This window comes from Corvus cornix, chromosome Z (assembly GCF_000738735.6).
Source record: "Corvus cornix cornix isolate S_Up_H32 chromosome Z, ASM73873v5, whole genome shotgun sequence".
In the NCBI taxonomy this organism is placed as follows: Eukaryota; Metazoa; Chordata; class Aves; order Passeriformes; family Corvidae; genus Corvus; species Corvus cornix.
This window is the reverse complement of record NC_046357.1, coordinates 71,875,675-71,898,454: the sequence shown is the minus strand read 5'-3', so window position 1 is coordinate 71,898,454 and position 22,780 is coordinate 71,875,675. Positions and strand designations below refer to the sequence as shown.

Sequence of the window (22,780 nt, the reverse complement as noted above, 5' to 3'; positions counted from 1 at the left end):
GAATCCTGAGTCCCATTTCTTATCAGCACACAATCAGAAGTCACTTGATTTGTTCTGAGGGAGCACGATTTCTGTCAGTGTCACTTTCCCTTTCTAATGTTAATGTAGTGATCTGCTTTGATAATCATGACTATTGTAGAGTGACTTTGGTCCATTTACACTTCAGTGAGACAATTACCTATGTTAATACCTATCCTTAACTCCTTAAATAGCTAGCTCTTTAAATGTCACTTTGTACTAAATGGGACGGTGACGATTGATTGTAGATAAATCTCTGATTTGCTGATATTTATGCAAGAATATTTTGAGAAAGTAAGGATCTCCCTCCTAGAGAGAGGCACAGATAGAGGAGAAAACCTGATAGCATTTTCCATATAAATTTTTGTCAAAGCAAGAGTGAACTGTAGAGAATTTGGAGAATTTTACCACTCAAATTTTTTTCCGTCCACTGGCATTTCCAACAGCACCATCGATTCCCATTAGGACAGGGAACCAGCAGCTTGTAAGGTAAAACTATTCCACACCTGCTGAAGAGGGAAAAGACTAGGACTGGAACAGCCTGCGTGCATCTGTGGACAAGTGAAAGGAAAATTAAGAAAATAAAAGTGACAGGAAGAAAATGGTTCTATAGACCACTCCTGGTGGCAAAAGAGGTGAGTTTTCAGCAGATGAACAGGACCTGCTTTGGAAATGAGCCTGGGGGCTGTAGAGTGGGTTTAATTTCTGCTTCATTCAAGTGTCCCTTTTTTCTATTCCTTCTTTTTTTTTTTTTAAGAAAGGAGATTTTCTGTAAATGCTTAAATTTGTGTCAGCAAAAGGCAAAACAGAGCTGCGTGTGCCTGATGAGAAGGGGAGATTCTAACCCATGCATGGGGAATTGAGTGCCCTGGGTGGCCCAAAGTATTTAGAAAGAGCTGTGGCTGGCACTGTAAAGGAGCAGAATCTGTAACTGAGTTTAAAGGCCTCTTAGTCAAACTTATCCAGTGCTAACAATATTTGGTTTAAAATAATAATTATTATTATTATTATTATTATTATTATTATTATTTTATTTTATTTTATTTTTATTTTGTTTTGGCTTTACAGTTGACCCCCAAATTAAACCCTGAGCTTGCAGCAGTATTTTACCTACCCAGTTATGCCTCCATGAGTTCTCTGTTAAATGTAACCAAAGGGTACAACACAACAGAGCCATCAGTGCCCAGGTGTATCATATGAGGTTGATTATGGACACCTAGAGCCTAAAATGACAATTACAATTGTTTTTCCTTCGAATTGTTAGAAAAGGCTACTAATACCCTCATAATCCTTTGACAGTGTGCTTAGTGTTTTCAACATGTAATGTTGGTAAAATCTGCAGAGGAATAAAATACATATTTAAGTAAAACCCTGTAAAATCTTAGGAGTATTGTATTCACATTGTTCCACCAGAGGTGTTGTTATCTGTATTTTATTTTGTAACTGCTGCACATCAGAAGCTGATTCCTTTACATTTTCAGCACATATAAAAATCTACACAATACAGACCCATCTTTTTGGCAAATTGCTGGGAATCTTTGAAAAGACAGCTATGTCTTGAGACACAAAGAATATGTGCCTAGCCAAGGTATTTGTAAGTGCTTTTCTAATTCAAAACAAACAAACGACAAAAAAAGAGGTAAGTCAATAAATGTAAACTAAATTTGAGAGACAATAAAGAGAATAATGAAGTAACAGGCAGGACTGCTCAGATAACACAAAATGTTGTGGTTCTGTTTAGTCCTGAATCCACTGAGTAACAGCAGGTTGCTCGTGTTGCTTTCTAATGCTACCTAATTCATTTCTCTAAAGATACAAATGTGAGTTGCATGACATCCCAGATATGAGCTTGGAAATGCCAGCAAAAACAACATCTTCTCCATGTCACTCACATTCCAAGCGATCTGGGGATAATGCTCTGCAGAGGCCCTGGCAAACATATTTCTGGAGCTCTTTGATCTCGTTACAGAGAGCAAGGTGTGTCTACAGATTCTTCTGAAGGCAAGATTTAGTTAATTGCTCTTGCACAATTTCAGGTTTGTCCTCTGCGTGGCAAGTAGTTATTTCCACACCTAGTGCAGCAAAGGACAGTGTTTCACCTGTCATGTCTCCAGCTCTTTCAATAGTTACGAGGTGCTGTGTTCATGGGAATTGTTAAACCTCTACTGTGTGATAGCACAGAACTAATATCTCAAAACAATTAGGCACGGCCTTATGTTTATCTAAGATAATGCAACACAGTCGACGTTTTCCTTGTGCTTTCTGTAGGGACAGACAGGAGCTGGCTCACTGTGCTCATTGTGCTATGCTCCGTTCTCAGTCACTTGCAAAACCTCATGTAGTAACACTCTTGACTCAAAATAGATTCAGTGGCTATGACTCAAAAGGGAGAATCTCACTCCTGGCACATAACTTTAGAAGGAAGAAGGAATTCTGTCACTGCAGTGTGTTTTTCTGGTAGTACCATAAGTTTAACTTCTTCGGAATCAGAAGGGCAAACACCAATACCAAGGAAAAGTGGCTTCAGTAGGATAATTACGCAGGGGAGTAGTTGGAAGGGGCTAAATGAAACTCTGCCTCCTTCACTGGCCACCAGAAAATGTGTGAACAAAGGATATCAGAGCCAGGACAAGTGCTGCAAAATCCTATGGATGCCCTGCTCTTTCAGTGCATCAGGTTTAGTGGATTAGGAACTGCCTAAGCTGAATTTCACATCTCAGGGACCATATTTATAAACCAGCCATGTGCTACCTTCTGAGTTTCTCTAGTCCCTCCCTGAAATTTCTCTCACTAGATGCCGTGTTTTCCACCATGCTGGCAATATCCTTGTAATGCTGGTAAAAGACAAAAAAATAAAAGGTGTTGTCTTTAACAATATAAACTCATGGATTCATTTGTAAATAGGTGAAGCTCAAATGAAGAGCTATTAATTCTTTTGTCACAAAGCAGGGTGTAACAGCAAAGATAAACTCCAATTGTTAACCCCCTTTTTAAGTGACCACAGGAGACCATGACAATACTGAGTTCTTGATTACCTGTCATATAAAATGAGAAGCAATTGAGAAGATATTGCCTGTAACTCTCATTTGGGGCAGCAGCATAGAAATTTTTTGTATCATCATGCCTACCTTTTTCAGATTATTAGAAATCAAACAAGCTTTCAGCCCTAAGAGGTTGAGGAAAAATCAAATCTGGCAGAAGTAGCATTGGTCATGTGTTGCAAGTATAGGCATGAGAGGGGTGGAAAGTGAGGTTTCACATCAGTCTTGGTCTAATATAACTTGTTAGACAATTGTTAGGAGAGGAAGTTGATGTTAGCAAAGATACCCTTAAATTTAGGTGCATTTAGTTATAGGAACATCAAAAAGGCATCAGGCACATGGTCTTTCCAGCAGGTGGAAAAGGATACAAATTATTAAAAGATACCAGATTTCTGGTGATAAACTTTCATAACAATGATAAGAAGGGCCAAAAATCTCTGATAATGTTAGGTGATTAAATTTTTATCAATTTTTTATTGTCTGGTTAAGAGAAAACGTAGTTCTGGTGGCCTTATACCTATAATGATGTTCAGGGAACCAGATTCTGCCACTAATAGGCTCTGCAACCACAGAAAGTTCATTTCCAGGTGTTCTCGACCTGGGATGACAATTTTCTCTTTCAAATGGGTCTGCAGTTGAACTCTGATGAGATTTAATTTCTGCAGAGGGCCATAGTCCTGTTTCAGTCTACATTTTTAAACCAGCCACGTACTGGTATGCACAATTTAATTTCTGATACTTGAAGAAATGGAAAGTATGTTAATTTCATAGATGACTATTTTGAACTACTCTTTTTGAACTTTTGAGTAACTTAAAAAGTTGTTCAGCAACTCATGACCTTTTTCTCCTCTCCTTCTACAGATTTTTGCTACTTTGAGCAGCAACAAAACATTTCATTGACAGCAGTTTGTTAGCATTGGCATGAGCTGAACATCAACAATGCTTTGCATGCTTACATAACTATACTTATAATGCAAACCTGGTTGTCTGAGTCTCATAATAAACCTGGCAGGATGGTGCCTACTGTCTTTGAAGAGGCAGAGACTTTGGAAGTGACAGAAACATGACCACGAAACCTGTCTTTATATGTACAGACCAACCATGGCTTTAAACCAGAGCCTTTGGGCAGCACTTGGAGAGAGCTCGTCCGAGAAAACCCCTTGTAGGGTCTCTGTTCCAAAAGTGAGAGGAAAATCATCACAGATTATGTTGAAACTGCTCTGGAAAATTCTCCCTCTAAAACTTTGCCAGTTGGCTGAGAAAGAAGCAGGATGGCAAAGGAGGTTCCTGATTTCTGCAGAGGGGAGGAAAAAACCAATCTCCAAACGTTTCTCAGTGGCATTATTCAAGAATTCTAGTAGAATTCAACCACATCCTAAAGAGATTTGGTGTCTTTGTGGTGCAGGGGAGTGCAAGAAGGGGTTAGAAAAGAGGCATTGCTGCCTTGTTGCAGCAGCTGATGTGACAAAGAGGACTGGGACTTCCAGCACAGATGCCAGTTGAAGGGGGAGTCACACCCAGTGCCAGGAGGGAGGGCCTTAACTCTCAGACAAATTAATTACAGTTAGTAATTAATTTAGCCCTAATGTGTAGTAATCTCCAGCTGCATGCAGCACAAATGTAAATTAGTACACAAAGCTGGTGATGCAAGAGCTGTTTGTTTACAAGAGTAGGAAACTAATTGGCTTTTCATCCTGTTGGGTTTCAGAGTGCAAAGCAGAACCAGTGAGATTCCAACCTTCACTTTTCTGCAAATCAAATATGAAATAAAACATGCCCATAAGTATATCCATGTTTTTATCGATGTTAAAATTTGTAAAAACATTTTTTTCTTTGTGTTACTTTGTTTGATTTCTTGAAAATCCAATAAATGAAAAATCTTGTTCTGAAGTGTGCCTACAGAGACCTTTACAAGAATTTGGGTTTCCTTGACATTCCCATTTTCAATGGAGTCTGGATCCAATTCTAGGCCTCAAAATCCAGAAAACACTGCTTTCATGCTTTTGGGTAGAGGGAAAGTAACATAAAATGGCTCCTATTCAGCTGTCCTGGGAATTGTCTTTTTTTCTAAAAGGATTAAATTGTTGGGGAAAAAAATACTAAATTTTCTGTGGAAAGTAAGCATGCTGTCTAGGGACCAGAACTGAGATTTGAAAGTTAAATTTTCCTCTCAGACAGTTTCCATCAATATTTTTCTGTCAGTCTTCATAAAAGCTGAAGACACCTCATAGAGCACTTTTATCAGATTTTCACTGCTTTGACATCCTTAAAATGCATTTTTTCAGGGTGAAGAAACACAGAAAGACTGGAGGGGTAAAAAATAAGAGTGCATGGCATAGAACTGGTGGCAGAGATAGGAGACTGGGAAAATGATCAGTTGCATTCACAGCTTGATTTTGTGACAACAAACTCTCAGTCAATTGGCTCAAGTAATACATAATAAGGTAGGAGAATAATGCTGAAATTGTCACTTCACTGCCATTCTTTTCCATCTTTTGCCTGGTCCAGGGCATGTTGAAATCTCCCTGGGCCCATCACTGCCATTCACTGTGCATTTCTGCACTGATTATATTTGCTACAGCTCCCCCTCCAAGTCACACCAGACTCTCAGATCTGCGTCCAAACATTGATTCGATCCTTTGTTCCTATTGCACTGAGGTTCAAGGGAGGGGGGAAGGAAAGAATACAGAAAAAAACAGAGGAAGAGAGAGAAGGAATGAATAAAAGGGAGAAAGAGCAAGCAGAAAAGCAAGACAGCAAGAAAGAAAGGCAAATCAAGAGCACAAGCAAGGAAGAAAATGAAGGAAAGAAAGAAGGAAATAAATAAAAGGAAAGAACTAAACACAGAGGACCACAGTGGTCCCTTGTGACTTGCTTTCAATGGAATTTCTTTGGAGAGTCATTTAGCCTAAAGGGTAATAGCAGTAGATTCCCACAATGTCTTGATGGATTGGTGTGAATGACTCATATCTTGACTTTTTCCAGTATATTTCATAAGATTTACACACTGGGCAACCCCAGAATTAACTTTGAAGTGGCCCTTAGTTTTCCCAGCCTCTGAATTAGCTTCTGGCGATGACTTATTTTGGTGGGGACAAGAGTGATTTTGGCTTTTTTTCCTTTTTCATCAATACAGAGCTGGAGCCTTTCTGCTTTGCAAGCCCAGCTGGTTAAGCTCTGTTCAAATTGTTTGTAGAAAGGTCCATACACTAAACACGGCTTTGTTCCTTTGCTGAGGACTTGGGGCACAGAAACTTAAATAAAATCAAGCTCTCACTGCGTCATGTGAGCCCAAGTTTGAGGACCTGTCCTCCCAGCCCTGGAAGCCTGATTTGCAATGCTGAAGTGAGTTAATGAGAGAAGGCTCCTGTGTGTGAGCTGCAAAGAGCTCAGACAGAGGAGCTGTGGCACATACCCCACTGCCAGTTACACATGGAGCAGCAGTGAGTGGGTTTAAAATGTGGATTAGGCTCCAAGTTTATCCTGCTTTCACTGCCTGAAATCATCCTAAAGCCTGTCTGGCTGTGAATGGGGCATGGCCAGTGCTTTCCATTCAGGATCTGCTCTAGCAGTGAATTAAATCCACCACGTGGCATTTGGCTCTGCATATATTGTCACCTTCCACAGCTTTGCCTTTTCTGGCACTGTGCACAACTAATTTCCATCATTCCCTCACAAAAAAAGGTTCATTTTATGGCAGTGCCCCAGGAAGCCTGACCTGATGCTTCCAGGACATGCAGAATTTGAATAAATACTCATTTCACCAACACACAGCCTGCCATTCCCAGCCAGCTGTGGAGTGACTGTAAAGCTAAACCAAAAAAAGGCTGGTTCTTGATGACACATCCCTGATTCAGTTGGTCCTGGGGGAAAAAAAAAAAAAAAAGGCAGGAGGTTTCTTTGCCTAAACCTGCCAGTGGAAATCTGACACCGTTTGGTGGTTAGCAATGAAACGCTTTATTAAACTTCAATCGCTCTTTGAAACTGAATGGTTTCGATTGCTACACAAAATGAAACTGCTGTCGTTTGGTCACTGCTGGGATGTTGGCTAGACAAGCCATTGAAAAGCGCACTGCAGCAGCAGCAAACAGATAACGTTGCGTTTCTAACTAGATGTGTGGCAGTAGACTGATTTCCACCGTGAGTGAGTACCTGCCCCTCCTACTGTCTCTTGCGTTCGACCTGAAAACAAAAATTCAAAAAATAAATCACAGAATTCCCAAACAAATCTGTTGTCTTGCCTGATAGCAAAACAGAAGGTGCCCAAGCAGAAATGGTCTCCTGCCTCTCTCTCCCACTTTTTCCAGTGAAAGCTAGGCAGAACCTTCTTTGCTAATATGTAATAATTTGTCTTGAAAAGCCTATTGAAATAGTGTAAAATATCCTCTTCAGAGAATATTTTTTTTCATAGAAGTTATCTTCCATTTAATGACTTTTTTCTTTTTATCTGCCACAACATTACACCAATACCTGCCTACAAACAGTAGGACACATCAAGAAAAAACATTGAAAACCACATACATTGAAAATCACTCAGTCTGCAGGGTCAGAAAGAAAGAAAACACGTAAAATGCTGAATGACTGAAATAACCATGATTTCAGGAGAAGCCAAGGCCTTGCCAAGGATTTTGGAGCCACCTCTGGTCATGCACTTATTAATAGGTCTGGGTGTCCAGATGCCCTAGCAGGGGCCTTTCTGAGGTCTTAGTAGCACAGAATGCTGGGCATCTAATATGAAAAAAAAAAACCAAGGTTCAAGTTGTTATGTGATGCCACTAAATCATTCAGTATCTGGAAGCTCTTCTGGGGCTGGTGTGCCTGACAGGAGGCAGCACGGCTGGGACAGCTTCATAATTCCCATCTCCTATATTGTCTGGAGTTTGCTTTGTTGCAAAATGTGCCACTAACAAAAGCTTTATTACAGGTTCATGAGACAAAGACGGCAGCTTTACAGACAGCCACTGCTTTTGTCTGTGATTTGACACCAATTACAGCTTCTTGCCCCATTTTCTGCCTCTCAGACAGTTTTTGAACTATGGCATTGTCTTATGTTTCATCTTTCCACTGCTCAGTTTCCTCATTAGTCTCTTGAACTGTGCTGAGAGCTGGAATAATTATGATGCTGCTGAGTCCTTCTTTCAGCTGCAGAAGGGCATTAAAGGACTGAGAGGGAACGAAATTCCTCCAAGGGAAATCTGTGCTGATTTGTACCTGTCGTACTCTGGTTATATGAATGGGGAAATCCCAAACTGAAAATATATATTTTTGGATATGTGTATCAAAGTAAAGGTTTGAAAGGTTTCATCTACACAGAGACAGCAAAACTAGGGAGCAAAAATAGAAAAATGCTTTTTATTGCAATTGATAGTTGGTGCACCAAAGCCTGTCAAAATTTATTATTAAATTACCCTTTAAATGGTCTTTTTTTCAGATTTTAGTCCAGATGGAGAACAATCTTGTGAAACCAGCGTCTTGCAGAAGAGTTTGCCACACTGGGACAAGAAGAACTTATTCCTGCAATGTGGCATCTCTCCAAAACTGACCTAGCTGTATTCCATAAAGAAAACAATAGAAGAAAATGGAAGAATGTAATCTGGAGAAGACTTTTAGACTCTTTTCTACTCAAGAGGATTCTAGCAGGAATCTTTGCAGTAATTGGTTTGAACTCTATTGAGGAGTACTGGAATTCACCAAAAACAAAAGTCAGCATTTCCAGCTGATCAGGGTTCCTTCACTCTGCACCTTAAAGAAAACTTTGTTTTAAGCACCAATTGGGCTGACAATAAATTACTCAGAATTAAAATAAAATTTAGGAAAAAAGCAGGAGTCAGGATCTCCTGGACTGTGTATGAACCTGTGTTTCCCACATACCCAACTCTGGAACTGGGCTCGTCAGGAATCCCTGCTCAGTCACTTTGGAACCAGCTCTGGGATTTGGTAGAGGCTGCTCAAGACTAAACATTTCCAGTGAGATCCTTTGGGCTCATCAATCAGCCTCTTACAGTGAAATGTTTTTCATCAGTTCAGTTCCAATCAGCTGTAATAACCTACAAAGAGAGAGATGAAAGCCCTGCAAGTGAACAAAACAATTACTGTCAGTATTTTTGAAATACTTACATTAACAAATGTTAGTGGAACACTTTTAGAAGGAAATATTTCTGCAAAGGGCACGAAATCATGACTGCAGCTAAAGCAGGATGATTGGGCTAAACAGAGTTTCATTCCCTGTTCTTGGCAGGAGGTGTGCTGATGGCTGTAATTTAATTCTGGAGCCAAATCAAGGCAACTCATCATGATACATCTGCTGAGTTTTGAGTATACATGGAGCAAGCATGTGTGCTTTCCTGAAATCTTTTCCTAGAAGCAAAATGCATTGCAAAGATTTACACATCTGTTGTGTCATCTTTTGACAAGGCTGATGAAAACCAAGGCATAGCCCCACGCAGGAATTTTGGTTGGGAGATATGTACTGGCAGAAGGGAAGAGAAAATATTGAGTACATCCATGGTGAATTATTAAGCAATATTTGGCAGACAGTAATCTTCAGTCACAAATATATTTATTTTTAAAATGGCTTGAAATTTGTTCTTCTTTTTCTCTAGTGACTAATGGCATTCTCTGTATCATGAAAATAGTGGATGAGTGGCATGTGTGAATTCTTGCATCTTCTAATGTGAACCAACAATAACCAACCTGTTATTGGGGTTTTCTTTGTTGTTTCTTTGATTATTTGTGGCGGTAGTAGCAGTTTGGCAGTGGCCTAGACAACAGCAAAAAAAGGACATTATTATGTCCAGCCTATCATTACCTGCTGATTGCTTTCTCTCCACAGTGAGGAAGTTCATTTAAACATCTGCTTCAGGCTATCTTAGCAGGAATTAGGAATAGTAATTAGACTCAGCCATGTGTTTTCAGTTTCGAGAATTCAATATTCGAAAATGTAGAATCGGAAAACAACACAAAGGCAACTGCTTTTTCAAAAATGTAGTGTCCTGCAGAGGAAGAGCACAGCTTTTACCAAGTCCAGTAATAATACCCTGGAGAAGTAATGCTTTGTGGAAGATTTGTGAGGAGGACCTGCTGAATACATAATTTCCTCCAAGGTAATGTTGTTCCCTTGCATTTTGCACTGTCATTTCCTGCGCCACAATTTAATTGCACTTGGAAATGGGCCTTGGCTTTGGTGGAGGACACATCTCCTGAGGTGCAGGTCCAACACAAGATGGCCAGGGCAAGCAAAGACAGCAAGAACCCCTCATCTTTGCCAGACAAGGGTGAAGGCACCCGGTGAAGGATTTGGCAATCAACAGAAAATGGGCAATTAGGGAATGCTATTGGGTGCTGTCTCACTTTCCTCCACGTGGTGTTAGGAGGGCTACAGTCCTAACACACTTTTGTGGCTATTGTTGCAACACTTAAATCAGTTTGTTGTTTGTATTCCCTCAGAGGATAAATGGGTAGAGCCCTGTGGTGGAAGGATTTCAAAAAGGCAGTCATGTTAGGATTTCTTCCTTCCTTGTCTTTGTGTACCAATGACCTTGCAGAGAAAATTAATACTAAATGTTCACTACAAGGCAGAAAACAACCATCCAGGTGGGCTCAAACAAATCTTCAAATGTTGGAGATTTCCATTGCAAGTGGAGGGCAACCTGCAAAGGTAAAACTTGTCCTCAAGTCTTGCTTGATTTCCCCTTCACAGTATTTCTTAAACTACAGTAAACAAAGCATTTATGCGGCAGGGTGTAAATTTCTGTGTCCTTCAACAGCTGGTGGTGGTGTTCCCAGCACAAGTTTGGTTACTTCAGCATATTTCTCCAGGCAAAATGTAATAACAAAATGAATGCACGTGTATTTCTGTAAACAAACACACACATGCATGGATATGAACATACTAGCCATTGTGTAGGAATGTCTTTCTCTCAATGAGCCTTTAACCATGCTGGGGATGAAGTGATGGATCTGACAGGAGCCTCTTGTCTGTGCTTTAGTGCTGACTGTTCCTCTGGTGGTGGAATATGTCCAGAGCAAACACTGCCAGTGAAATGGTTGCTTTGCATCCTCCTGAGGAGAAAAGACAAGGAAAGGTGTCTGTTACTTGTTAAATATCAAGCAGACAGAAACCACTGTTTTTCACCTCCTCCTGTCTCTTCATACTGAGGAAAGGAAACCCACCTTCACTGAGTCCTTCAGTCTTCTCTTTGCTAGGTCATATTACATTGGATCATAGTGCATCAGTCTCCAGGATTTAATGGCAGGGTTTCCTTTCAGGACAGGTGGTAGCTCCTGCCCATTTGAATAATTCCTCATTTATTTCCTTTTCCCATTTTTTCCTGCATTGCACAGCACACCTGTCTCTTCGTATCTGAAGGAAAGAGCTATTTCTCACTCTGCTTTCACAGACAGAAGGCTGTTGAGCACCAGAAAATGAGAAGGCTGGCTGGAGGTGCCTCATCAACATGGAACATGGTCATAATTCAAAGTGACAAAGCTGATGGCTGTTCTCCTCACCTGGAGGAAGGAAGTCTGGAGGCACAAGGTTTGGGAAGACGAAGCATTCCTATACTTATATTCCACAACTCACTGTGACTGCTTCATTCATAAAAGGCATTTTTCCTTAGTGCCACTACAGCGTGAAGGAGCAGAGGAAAGATCCAATTCCACAGACATTTAAAGCTCAGCATTTATTGCTCAGATATTCCTACCACCTTCTGAGTCAGCCTTACACCCATTTTGTCATTCAGGACTGACCATTATCCAGAAATTACCAGGTTCTTCAGCCTGGGGAGGCTGAGAACAATTTAGCTGCATTAGCACGTTATTTTCCCCTCTGTAATTAACTCTGCTGTGCTGACACTGAAGAACATTCACTTGACAAGGAAGAACAGTTCTCTAGAAATGTTTTCAAAGAGCCCATTCCTCTTCTGCTCTGCAGTGAAATTCGGTATTTTTGCACTGCTTTTCTTCTGAAACACTTCCACTCAAGACAGAGGACAAGGGGAAATCCTATCTCCTGTTTACAAGCTTTCTGTGGTGCCTTAAAATATAGTGTCATCCTTCGTGTTGGTACATACTGTGCTAAAACAAACAACAATATTTTGTTAGCAGAAGAATTCGAGCCATTAACCACCTCACTCCATAATCTGGGGGGTATAGATTTGCAAAGCAGGCTGAGGGCAGACTGAATTTGCAACGAGCTCTGAAGGTGCCAGTAGAAAACCTGTTTCCCTAGAAATTAATTCCAAAAAATGCTGGCTTTTCGTCCTATAGCTCATGCAGTACTGCCACCTCGTGGTCCTCTCTGCTGCAGCTCTGCTTTGACAGCAAAAAGCCGGTGGGAAGAGCCTGCTAATCCCAGCAGAAATAGTTTATGCTGTTAAATTGTGATCCTGCCAGATGCCTACCTGGATGCATGAGCAGGCTGTGCTTAGGTCATCTGCCAAAGCCTGTGGGAAGAAGATTTAGGGCAGAAAAGGATTCTGCAAGCACATGGACTTAGGGAACTTCCAGAAGGAAGTTTACCCCTGCAAAGGCAACAGTCCAGCTGTATTTTCAAACAGAACACAAACAATAACAATGAATTACCATCGTCACCTTAAAAAAAACCAAACAAACAAAACACAAAATACAAAAACAAAAATCAAATGACAATTAAAGAGTGGTTGGATTAGGAAGGGCGCAAAGCTGGATGCACTAAAGCAATTAAAAAACTGTTGGAGTAAGTGCTTTGTGAACAGCCTGACTGACTCTTAGTTTAGCATTCTCCTCCTTCCCCAAAGACCCACAAGCTGCAAATGAGTGGTCCCCAAAGGCTCCACTGCTAAGTATTTTGAAAGCATGGAATGCCCCAAGGAGCTTCTAGGGGATGTAATGGAATTTGAACTGCATGGGATCGTTCCCTGGCAAGCACAACAACAGAGCTACGCTTGTAATTCCACAGGTTTATGAATCACCTGCTGAAATCAAGGGGACAACGAACGTGCTGGAGATTACACATGTGCTGACGTCTCTCCCTGACTCAAGGCTGTATGGTGGAGAATAAATTACCCAGCTGGGCACAACTGACGTGTCAAGGAAGATGCGAGTTTGAGATTGGGGTATCTTGATTGCCCTAAGATGCTGAAGGTGCTGTTGGATAATACACAAATAATCCATTAAAAATCTTTTCATCTCACAGGCTGCTCTGTGAGTTGTTGACATCAGAGTGTTGCTGTGCAAATATCATTTACGACTGAGACATGATCTCTGTTAACAGATATGGTGGATAAACTTGTGCCCATATCTGACTGGTGACCCCAAACGATGCTCAATCAGTGCTGGTATTTGGGCCATTTCATGTGGGCTAAATTTCATTTGCCATCATCAAAAAATTTTGGAGTACCTTGCCATGCTTCCATCAAAGCTGATTGCTTATTATGCATTCCTCCGAACACAAAACTTAGGTGATTTTTATTAATGACCATTATTATGGGTGATACAAACCTTATAGTTTTGCAATTTATGGAGATTTTTAGAAGGAAAAACTCCTTTCTGACTCATGCTCCCCTTTTCAATTGACTGAGGAGGCTTTGAAGGTTAATGGCAATGCAATGGAAAACAAAGTGCCTGAGCTCTAGGCTTGGAACAGTATTTTGACCTGAGGGGTTGGGTTTCGTTTTTGTTTGTTGGTCAAGTGACAGCCATTTACTGCCTTTCACATAGCAAATCTGCTTTCTGAACAACCCAGCCATCACTGTACTGAATACGTATTTTGGTGCAGGCAGGAAGTCAAATGTAAGGACTTAATATCTTACAGCAAGTGCCATCTGTGTCTCCTGTGCTCCCATGAAGAGGTTTTTTTTCAGTTTCTTACCATAATGTTATATTTCCCTTGACAATTTGCAGATTAAATACACGTTTTCCTCTGGCTCTGAAGCAGAGAACGCTTCAGTGAAGAAAAGGCAAGTCTGTAATTTCATGTTGAAATGTCAAGCTGCTCTGGAGCCGGGCATTTCTCGTTTTTTCTGTTCTCACATACTTTATTCACTTCACATTATTCCTTTTTAGGAAATTAGGTGAGTCCCCAGAAATGTGTGTAGGTTCCATTTTGGACCCCTGCAGCCACTTGAAATATCTGTGGACTTTGTGAACCATCTCCTCCAGCCAGGAGTCAAATGTCAGCTACAATAAATAAGAAATACAGACCCTGGGGACCAGAAGAATGCTGCTTCATGTCATTATTTCCTAGGTTTTTCTCAATGAAAACGCTTTGGGGTACCAACTAAGAAATTAGCCTGTCCACATGTGCTGAACTCCAAATGCCATCAGAGAGAGTCAAGCTCCATCTCAAGAAGTCTGCCTGTGAAAGCAAAGGCTGCGGAAAAAAAAACCTCTCCCCCGAAATGTAGAGGGATGTTCTGTAGCTCATGACATGCTTCATCATGACCTAACTGACCTGAGTCTGCAAAAAACTTCTCCCTGAGTGACTCTTGTGTACATGAAATCCTTCAAAGGTCAGTGTTTTCCAGCAATAAACAATTACCAAACACAGAAGCCAGGCATCTTCAGTTTGCAGGAGTGGCACTTCTCAGAGCATCTGGATGGATGCTTTAAAAGCATTTTACTGTGTCAAAATTGCACCAGGAACCCTTGTGAATGGGTGTCACGTTTTCCTCTTGAGACTGCTAATCACAAAGGTCCCTTCCTGTGGCAGGCAGGTGATGCCACGCGGTTACAGAGCTGTGCAGCCTCAGATTGCAGAAGAGCTGCTCCTATTAAAATAAAAACAAAACAAAACAAAACATAAAACACACCCAGGGAGTGGCTGGGGAAGAGCTGAAGTGAGTCATAGACCTCAGCAAGGTCCTTTCCGCCGTTCAAGCCTGATGGGTCAAATGCAGGAGATAAAATATTTGAGGGGGAAATGGAAAAATATTGTCACATGGCAAAAACACACTGATCATTGCAATTTTGTTTAGAGTTGCACAAATAAAAGTTAATACCAGTGATAATAACAGCTCTCAGCATTTATGATGTCTGAAATTTAGAGTGACTACTGCATTTGGGCATACTTGAATAAAATTAATATCTACAGTCACTTTCTATGTCATGTGTTGAAAAGGGAGTGCTTTGTTCTCACCTGACTTTTGTATGTTCCACAGTTTTTGTCTTATGCTTTGCTGGAGGAGATGAAGGGATTGATTTACAAGACAAAACTTGCCAAGATTTGCAGAGACAAAAGAAACCCAGCTAATTATAAGGGCTTTGAAGATAATTCAAATAATTCGTCAAACCGTATGCTGGGATATCAGGGAGTAATGGCAAGCTGGAAATATCCAGCAAAATCCTGAGGCTGTTAGAAATGTGATACCACACTCAGAATTCTGCTAGTGGCCTCATCTGAAGGTAATTTTGAGCATCATTCAAACACTCCAGGTTTCACCACGTCCTTGAAGCAGGGATGGAAACCCAACCGTCACGTTTTTGAATCCGTCTGCAATCCACCCTTTCATTCCTCTTTCAGCTCCAGCAATATTATCATTGTGCAATGGATTTATCTAATCAAACCTGTTCAGCACATGCTTTTGATGTGTTTATGTGGGAAGGTGCCAGGTGATCTCACTGGGTTCTACGCACATTAGGGTGAAGCACCCCTGACTCACACCTTATCAATTACATTTTTTATGCTTTCAGCTCACTGGGAGCACAACCTCTTGGGGAAGTTTAGCCAAAGTTTGTCAAGTGTGGCTCCTGGAAGTGAAGCTGCCTTAGCAGAAGGGGTGTGATTTCAGGGAATGTTGCACAGCTCCAGATCACAGTCCAGGTGGTAGAATAAGCACTTACTTGTTGCTTCTGGAAAAAAGTGAAATCACCTTTTCAGGACAGACTAGAAAATGCTGGTTTAGTTGGATAAAACAGTCATGGGAAGGGAACCCACAGATTATGTGCCATTAGACAGACTGGTGTCTGTTGTGTGGAAATTCTGACAGTAAGCTGCCCTCAGCATATAAGGAAGAAAACTAGTGTTTTATTCACTTCTAAAACTTGGGAAGATATTCAGAAAATGATTGTTGCAAATTTCATGTTTTATAAAAGATTGTGTGTAAAATGAATACTGCTAAAATTTGGGGGAATTTATATCAATTTGTATACTCTTTTCCCAGGCAGCAAGTAAGAGGACAAGAGGAAATATGCTCAAGCTGTGACTGGGGAGGTTTAGATTAGACATCAGGAAAAGATTGTTCATTGAAAGGTTAGTCAAGCATTGGAAAAGGCTTCTCAGGGAAGTGGTGGAGTCACTGTTCCTGGAGGGATTTAAAAGACATATGTGGCACTTGGGGGCATGGGTTAGTGGTGGCCTTGGCAGTGCTGGGTTAATGGTTGGACTTGATGATCCCAAGGGTATTTTCCAACCCAAATAATTTTATGGTTCCATGATTCTACACACAGGTCGATGGATACTCATAAGTGTAATCACATTTTTTGACTGACTGCATCTCTGAAACAGCAATTGTAAAATTATGAAATACCACAATACCAGTACAGAGTACCTAAACTTTTAAAGCTGATATGGATGCGATGAATAAATCAGCTCAGAGTAAATAAATTATTAGACATGACTGTACTGTACCCACCTTTACAGTATTACAAGAAGTAAATTGTTTGAAGAAATACGTAGGGTTATGTGTGATTAAAAAAATAGAGATGCCGTGATTCATAAAAATAAATCCAGGAATTTCCTTGGATCCTTTCTTTTTATCTTTGTCAGAGAGGATGTGGGGAAGCACAGCATCAGAAAATATATTTATTTCCTTTAAGATGCCTAAAAAGGCTTCTAAGGAAAGCTGTGAATACAGTGGTTTAACTGAGACCATTCTTTCTTGGAAAAGAGTGTCTCATCAGAGAAGAGAGTATCCTGAGAAAACTACATTTGAGACCACATGGGGAACCTGAATATACATAGTCCATAGTACCCTGTAGTTGTCATGCCACTCTGTCATATTTGCAAAGTTATGCCAGCCAGGCAAAGTGCCCAGTGACTGGGGAAAAGGGAATATCACATCCATTTTTGGAAAAGGGCAGAAAAGAACACAAAATTCTTGCCTCTGCATTGGAGAGATATGGATTTGATTGATGGATGGATAGATGGACGAGGAATTGGCTGGATGGCCACATCCTAAGAGTGGCAGTACATGTCTCAAGGTTCAAGCGGAGGCCAGCAACAAGTGGTGCTCCTAAAGAACCTGTACTGGCACCAATACTGTTTAATAGCCCCATAAATGGTGTAGACACCATTAATGGAGATCAAGGGCACTCTCAGTAAGTTTGCACAGGAAATTCCTGGATCTATTGCACCAGGACCATAGAAGAGCCACCAAAATGACCAAAGGGCTGCAACCCTTCTCCTGTGAAGACAGGCTGAGAGAACTGGCGTTGTTCACTCTGGAAGCGAGAGGAGTTTGGGAAGAACATACTCCAGCCTTTCAATTTGTAACAGGGGCTTATAAGAAAGATGGAGAAAGACTTTTTACAGGGAAAGGTGCTGTGATTTTAAAATTCAAAGAGGGCTGGATATAAGGAAGGAGTTTTTTGGAATGAGAGTGGTGAGGGCACTGGAACATATTGTCCAGAGAAGTCGTGGGTTCACCGTTTTTGGAAATATTCAAGGCCAGTTTGGATGGACCTTGAGCAACATAATCTTGTGAAAGACATCCCTGACCACAGCAGGGTGTTTGGATTAGATGATCTTTAAAGGTCTCTTCTAACCCAAACCATGCTATGGTTCTCTGATTCTGTGTGGTTTCTTCCAACAGCATTTGTCTTTAATAGTGTTCAAGCACTGTCTTAAAGTTTATTACAAAATTGTGGTAGTGCTCTGTGGTCAGCCAGTCAACTACATTAGAAATATTTTCTGTCTGTTTCCTAAGCTTCATATTTAATAAATATTACATCAAGCAGATGCATGAATGCAAATAATGAAGTTAGATGAAGTAAAGTTTGTAAATTACACTGGGTTTTTTCAGTCTTTTTGAATTTCCTAGAGTGCTAAATGGACAGATTTTAAACACTTCTTTATTTTCTATGTAATTTAACAGCACTTCAACAGAGGTAAGAGAGAAAGCACAAACAAATGAAGGATAATAATTACAACCTATGTATGTATTGCATTTATACATGTGTGCATGTGTGAGGTGTGTTATACAGGTATTTATACGCTCAGGCATACACTTTAACATTTTCTAAGAAAAATAGATCATCATGTGTCTCAATTTTCAGGAGAAGCTGGTGTTTCCTGCCTTTGAAAATTACAGTTGTATGTCTGCCACTAAGATACTCACTTTTTCTGGCACATTTCTCAGCGGACGTAGAGGGAAGACCTGAGGGTCTGCTGGCCTTCCCACAGCGCACCTCTTCATTGAAACAGAGTATTTCTGCTGGAACTGAAGATGAGGAGAAGAAATTTATTAAGCTGAACAGTTGTCACTGCTTTTGCTGCCTTCACAAAATTCTGCATTTTCTTTTGCACCAGCATTTTTCAAGGGACGCCTCACATGCCATCCTTTGTTTGCTTGCAGTGGAATTATAGTTTACTTTCAGGTTTATGTGAGGAAGGAGTGAGCATTAAACTAATTATGTTAGTCATATATTGAAATAATATTGGAACACATTGCTCAGTGATGCTGGAGGGGTGAGGAAGAAGGGAACTTGCTTCCAGTAAGAACTTCTTAGCATCTCTGTTCCTCTACCTTCTCCTTGATCACTCCAAGATCTGCTTCCTAAACCTGAGTTTTTATTTGGACACTAGTTTTTTAGAAGCCCCAGCTCAACATATATTTGAAATTATTTTTATCTGCTACAAGACTCCAGGGTAGAGGACATTTTTCCTTTCATACAAGAAAGTGTTGACACAACATCATGGATGTTTGGGAAGCTCTGACTCACTCTGCAGAGGATAATGGGTGGGACTTGGGTTGAGAGGAGGAGGGGGGAGGGGGATTTCGATCAGTTTGCAGTCTGGGACAATATTGTAAAAAGTTGTCAATATCTCACTGGCTTCCAAAAGCCAATTTGCCCCTGGATGAAAGGTGTGCTATCATTTTAATGTATTTTCTCCATCTTCTCAGATGAGATCAAATCTAGCTTGGTCAATTTATTTCTGATTTTTTTTCTATATTTTGGATGTTTAGACCACTGCTCTTCTTGAAAGTAGTGTGGTGTTTCTAAGCTGTCTTCAAGAGGATCTTCCATTCCCTGTATGCTGTTTCCTTCCTCTTTCCTCACAGAAATAACTTCCTGATTTAAGTTCTCTCATTGGTAGTGTCCCTTCTTCATTTGCATTGACCTGGGGCAACAGTACACAATTCCAGTGGTTTCACCCAGTGTGAGTAAATGTGCCTGGCAATTTGAATAATCTCCCTGCACAGCAAATAGCCAGGGATACCTGGACCCTAGTTAATGTTTTTTTAATTAAAAAATTGGGCCCAAGCTGCTCCAAGCAGAATAATGGAGCAGATCCTATCTCTCTCTCTTTGGTCCATCACCAGTATCTACATTGCTGGAACCACTCAGAGTCAAGAAGTCTGACAGAAATGAGCTTCACCTGCTGTCAGGGTTGCAGCCAGTTGGCACAGCTTAATCAGCTTTGTTGGGTGCAAAACAACCGGCTCCAACCTGTTCTGGAAGGTTGCTCCCCCACTTTACTGATGTCAGGTTGTTCTCCTCCTTCCTCTCTCTAAAAAAATGTTTGTCTTTTCCCCTTCAGTTACCTCTAGTGATTTAAGGAGACCCCAGGCTTTTCATGTTTTGCAGAGCACACTTATTCTACAAAATAAGTAACCTGACATCTCTCAATTTAGTTTTATCTCCACGCTGCTGTTGCAAGTTGCAGTTAAACTCAGCATAGGGATGCTGAGAAGTGTCAGCACTGATGAATGCTTTTAATAGAAGGGACAATAAATACTGGGAGCTGTGCACCTTTTAGAAAAGATTTTTAAAAGATGAGCAGCCCCACCTAACCCGACAAAGAGAAGAACAAAACTGTCAGGAAAATAATTTGCTAAACTGACTTCCATGAGCAACTTATTCTAGGAAGCAGAAACTTGGTTGAACAATACACAAAGGAAGGGAAATAAGCTGCATTTTTTTTCCATTAACAAAATGAGGGAGAACAGGGGGGTAGAAGATGCAAAAAGGTCATTTCAAGAGGACCATCTGCAAGAAAACTTAGTAAGGAAGACTGTGAAAAGGGAAATTTTAAATTGCAAATTAGATGTGATTCCAACCTCCAGAGCAAAAAAGGAAAGAGGTTTTCGCTATAGACTTTGGAAATTAGGGCAGGATGGAAGATTCTTTCAGGTGAAACAATAAATCTTGTGTGAGTAAGGAGGAGTGAAAACTGAAACTGGGAGGACTAAAAGTAGTGTGTGATAGGGAAGGGAAAATGTGTTTGGACAAAGAAGAACAATCAAGAACAGATGGAAAGGACATATTACAAAACCATAATATTTATTTGATTAACACTCGATATATATTCATTACTTTCTCACCTAACAAGTTGTAACAACTTTCCACTAACTGGAAAGCAAGAACTTAAATAAAAATGTAAAACAGTCTATGCAGAACTGTTTTTTCGCACACAGAAACTCTGAAAACCTGTCATGGCATGGACCTCTGGATTTCTTTTCTCTCTTTGGTGCAAGTATCTCTTTGTAGCCATGAACTAGTGAAAGATAAAAATAGTATAGTTCATAACAATCAACAGGATCACTAAAATTGTACCTAAGTTGCTGCAACTACTTTGGCTGGTAAACAGGATTCTCATTCAAATAGAAAAACTATGATAGTTACTTATATTTAAAAATTAATTAGAAGTGTGCTTGGACAATCACAGCCTGTTGAGCTAGCATGTTTAAAAAAATTACAATCCCTGACCTGTGTGCTATCACCTCTGAACAGAAACAGAGTAAATTGGTTATTTACCTCTTGTGTTGATGTTGTCATATGAAATACATTTCTTCATACTGTGAAATCCATAATGTTTCAAACATAAGCTTTTGTTGTTGTGTCTAAAAAAAAATAATTTTGGAGAATATTTCCCTAGAAAAACAGAGACAATTGGGAAGGAAAAACAAACAAATCTGACATATTATGCAATGCAGATTCCCTTGGGTGTCAATAAACATGGCAAAGCCAGGGAGGGTTTTATGGATTAGAAGTCTAAAGAACAAAGCACAACATTGCACCTTGACAAAAAGTGTCTCATAATGAAGAAACTAAATTAAATGTTTCCTCCAATGAGCCCCAGTAACCAAAGCAAACAAGGGAATAATAATGAGCCTTGGAAATATTACCCATGAAGGAGGATCATGTAGTTTCTTTGATGAAAAGTGAAAATCACCCCAAATCAAACAAGCCTCTGCACATCGTCACGCTGAGTTCTCACATTTTTGGCTGCAGGCACATTTCATATGTAACCTGGTTTGACAAGTCGCACTGGAAGAATGCCAGGACTAGAAAATCCACCTCTTTCAAACTAACAACTGCAATAAATATTAACTTTTTGCACTGATTTATTAATTTTTTTTCCTTTGAAATACTGAATGTTGAGGTCCTTCCTTTCCTGGACCATGTCTGAACACCCTTCTCCAAAACTCTTTGTCCCAGAGGTGAATGGAGAATGATGAATGCTAAAACCTACATAAAAAAAACTTGACCTGGGCATCAAACTCCAAAACTTACTTTGAAGACTGTGTTTGAGTTGAGGGCTGTCAGAATAAATTCTGCCTCTGCCATACTTTGTGCAGTCAGGTGAGTTCAGCAGCATTGCACAGGATGTATACAACACAGTTTGGTCCATTAGCTTCTGCTGTTATCTAACCTCCTTTAGTTTCAGGTGTAATCACCTTAGAGTAGATTAAATCCTGTGCCAGCAGATCCACAGAATCACTGAATTCCTCAGGACAGCTTGTATATTCCAGGTTACAAATACACCCTGTGCGGCTGGGGATAAACACCTAATTTCCTTAGCAGAGGTTTTCCAAGAAGTTCTAGTTCATGGAACATTTTGATCATTCCAATAATGATAATTCTACAGAAAAGCAATGCTGATGAGTGATTGGCAGAGCAACACAGACTTTTAAAGATTTAGTTTACTTTAATTTCCACCTCTCTTTAAATGGGAGGGCCATTTTGCTAAGGATGTGCATATAGGTAGTACTTTTCCCTTATTTTACTCTCAAAATTTTAATATTGGGCTGCTTCTGATTACCCTTGAAATTACTGGGGAACATTCTGGCCAGAACAACATGAGGTGCATCAGGTCAGTGACTCCTCTGTAAGGTCATGTAAGAAGTATGTGCAGCAAAGCTTATTGTCTGAACAGAGGCAGTTCATCAGACCTGTGCAGTATTTTCCTGGGCAAATATGACCATATCAAGAGCATATCAAACCATGCATTCATGTTTACCAATCTATTTTCAGCATATTTATGGGATGTGGTGGAGTCCATTGTCTCAGGACTAGGTCTGTCATAGACATGTGACATTGCAGTCTGAAACTGCAATGGTAAGAAGACTCAGACTCTGGTGGAGTCACTGGAAAACTGTCTGGGAAAGGCCCTGGGGGTGCTGGTGACAGCAGCTGGACATGAGCCCAGGGGTGCCCAGGTGGCCAAGAAGGCCAATGGCCCCTGGGCTGTCCCAGCTGTGGTGTGGCAGCAGGAGCAGGGCAGTGACTGTCCCTGTGCT

The 22,780-nt window shown here is 40.5% G+C and overlaps 1 long non-coding RNA gene across 2 annotated transcripts; it reads right to left on the bottom strand.

Annotated features, from left to right (window-relative positions):
* Positions 1-7,023: 7,023 nt before the first annotated feature.
* Positions 7,024-22,715, bottom strand: LOC109145519. 2 transcript variants are annotated; one of them, XR_005603961.1, is made up of 7 exons: positions 21,015-22,715; positions 18,374-18,475; positions 14,578-14,806; positions 11,232-12,134; positions 10,952-11,120; positions 8,931-9,129; positions 7,024-7,241 (listed from the first exon to the last, which is right to left on the bottom strand). It is a non-coding gene; the product is annotated as an uncharacterized LOC109145519 (long non-coding RNA). The 2 variants fall into 2 exon arrangements; XR_002046926.3 differs by lacking the exon at positions 11,232-12,134 and having other exon boundaries at positions 8,931-11,120.
* Between the last annotated feature and the right edge of the window lie 65 nt (positions 22,716-22,780).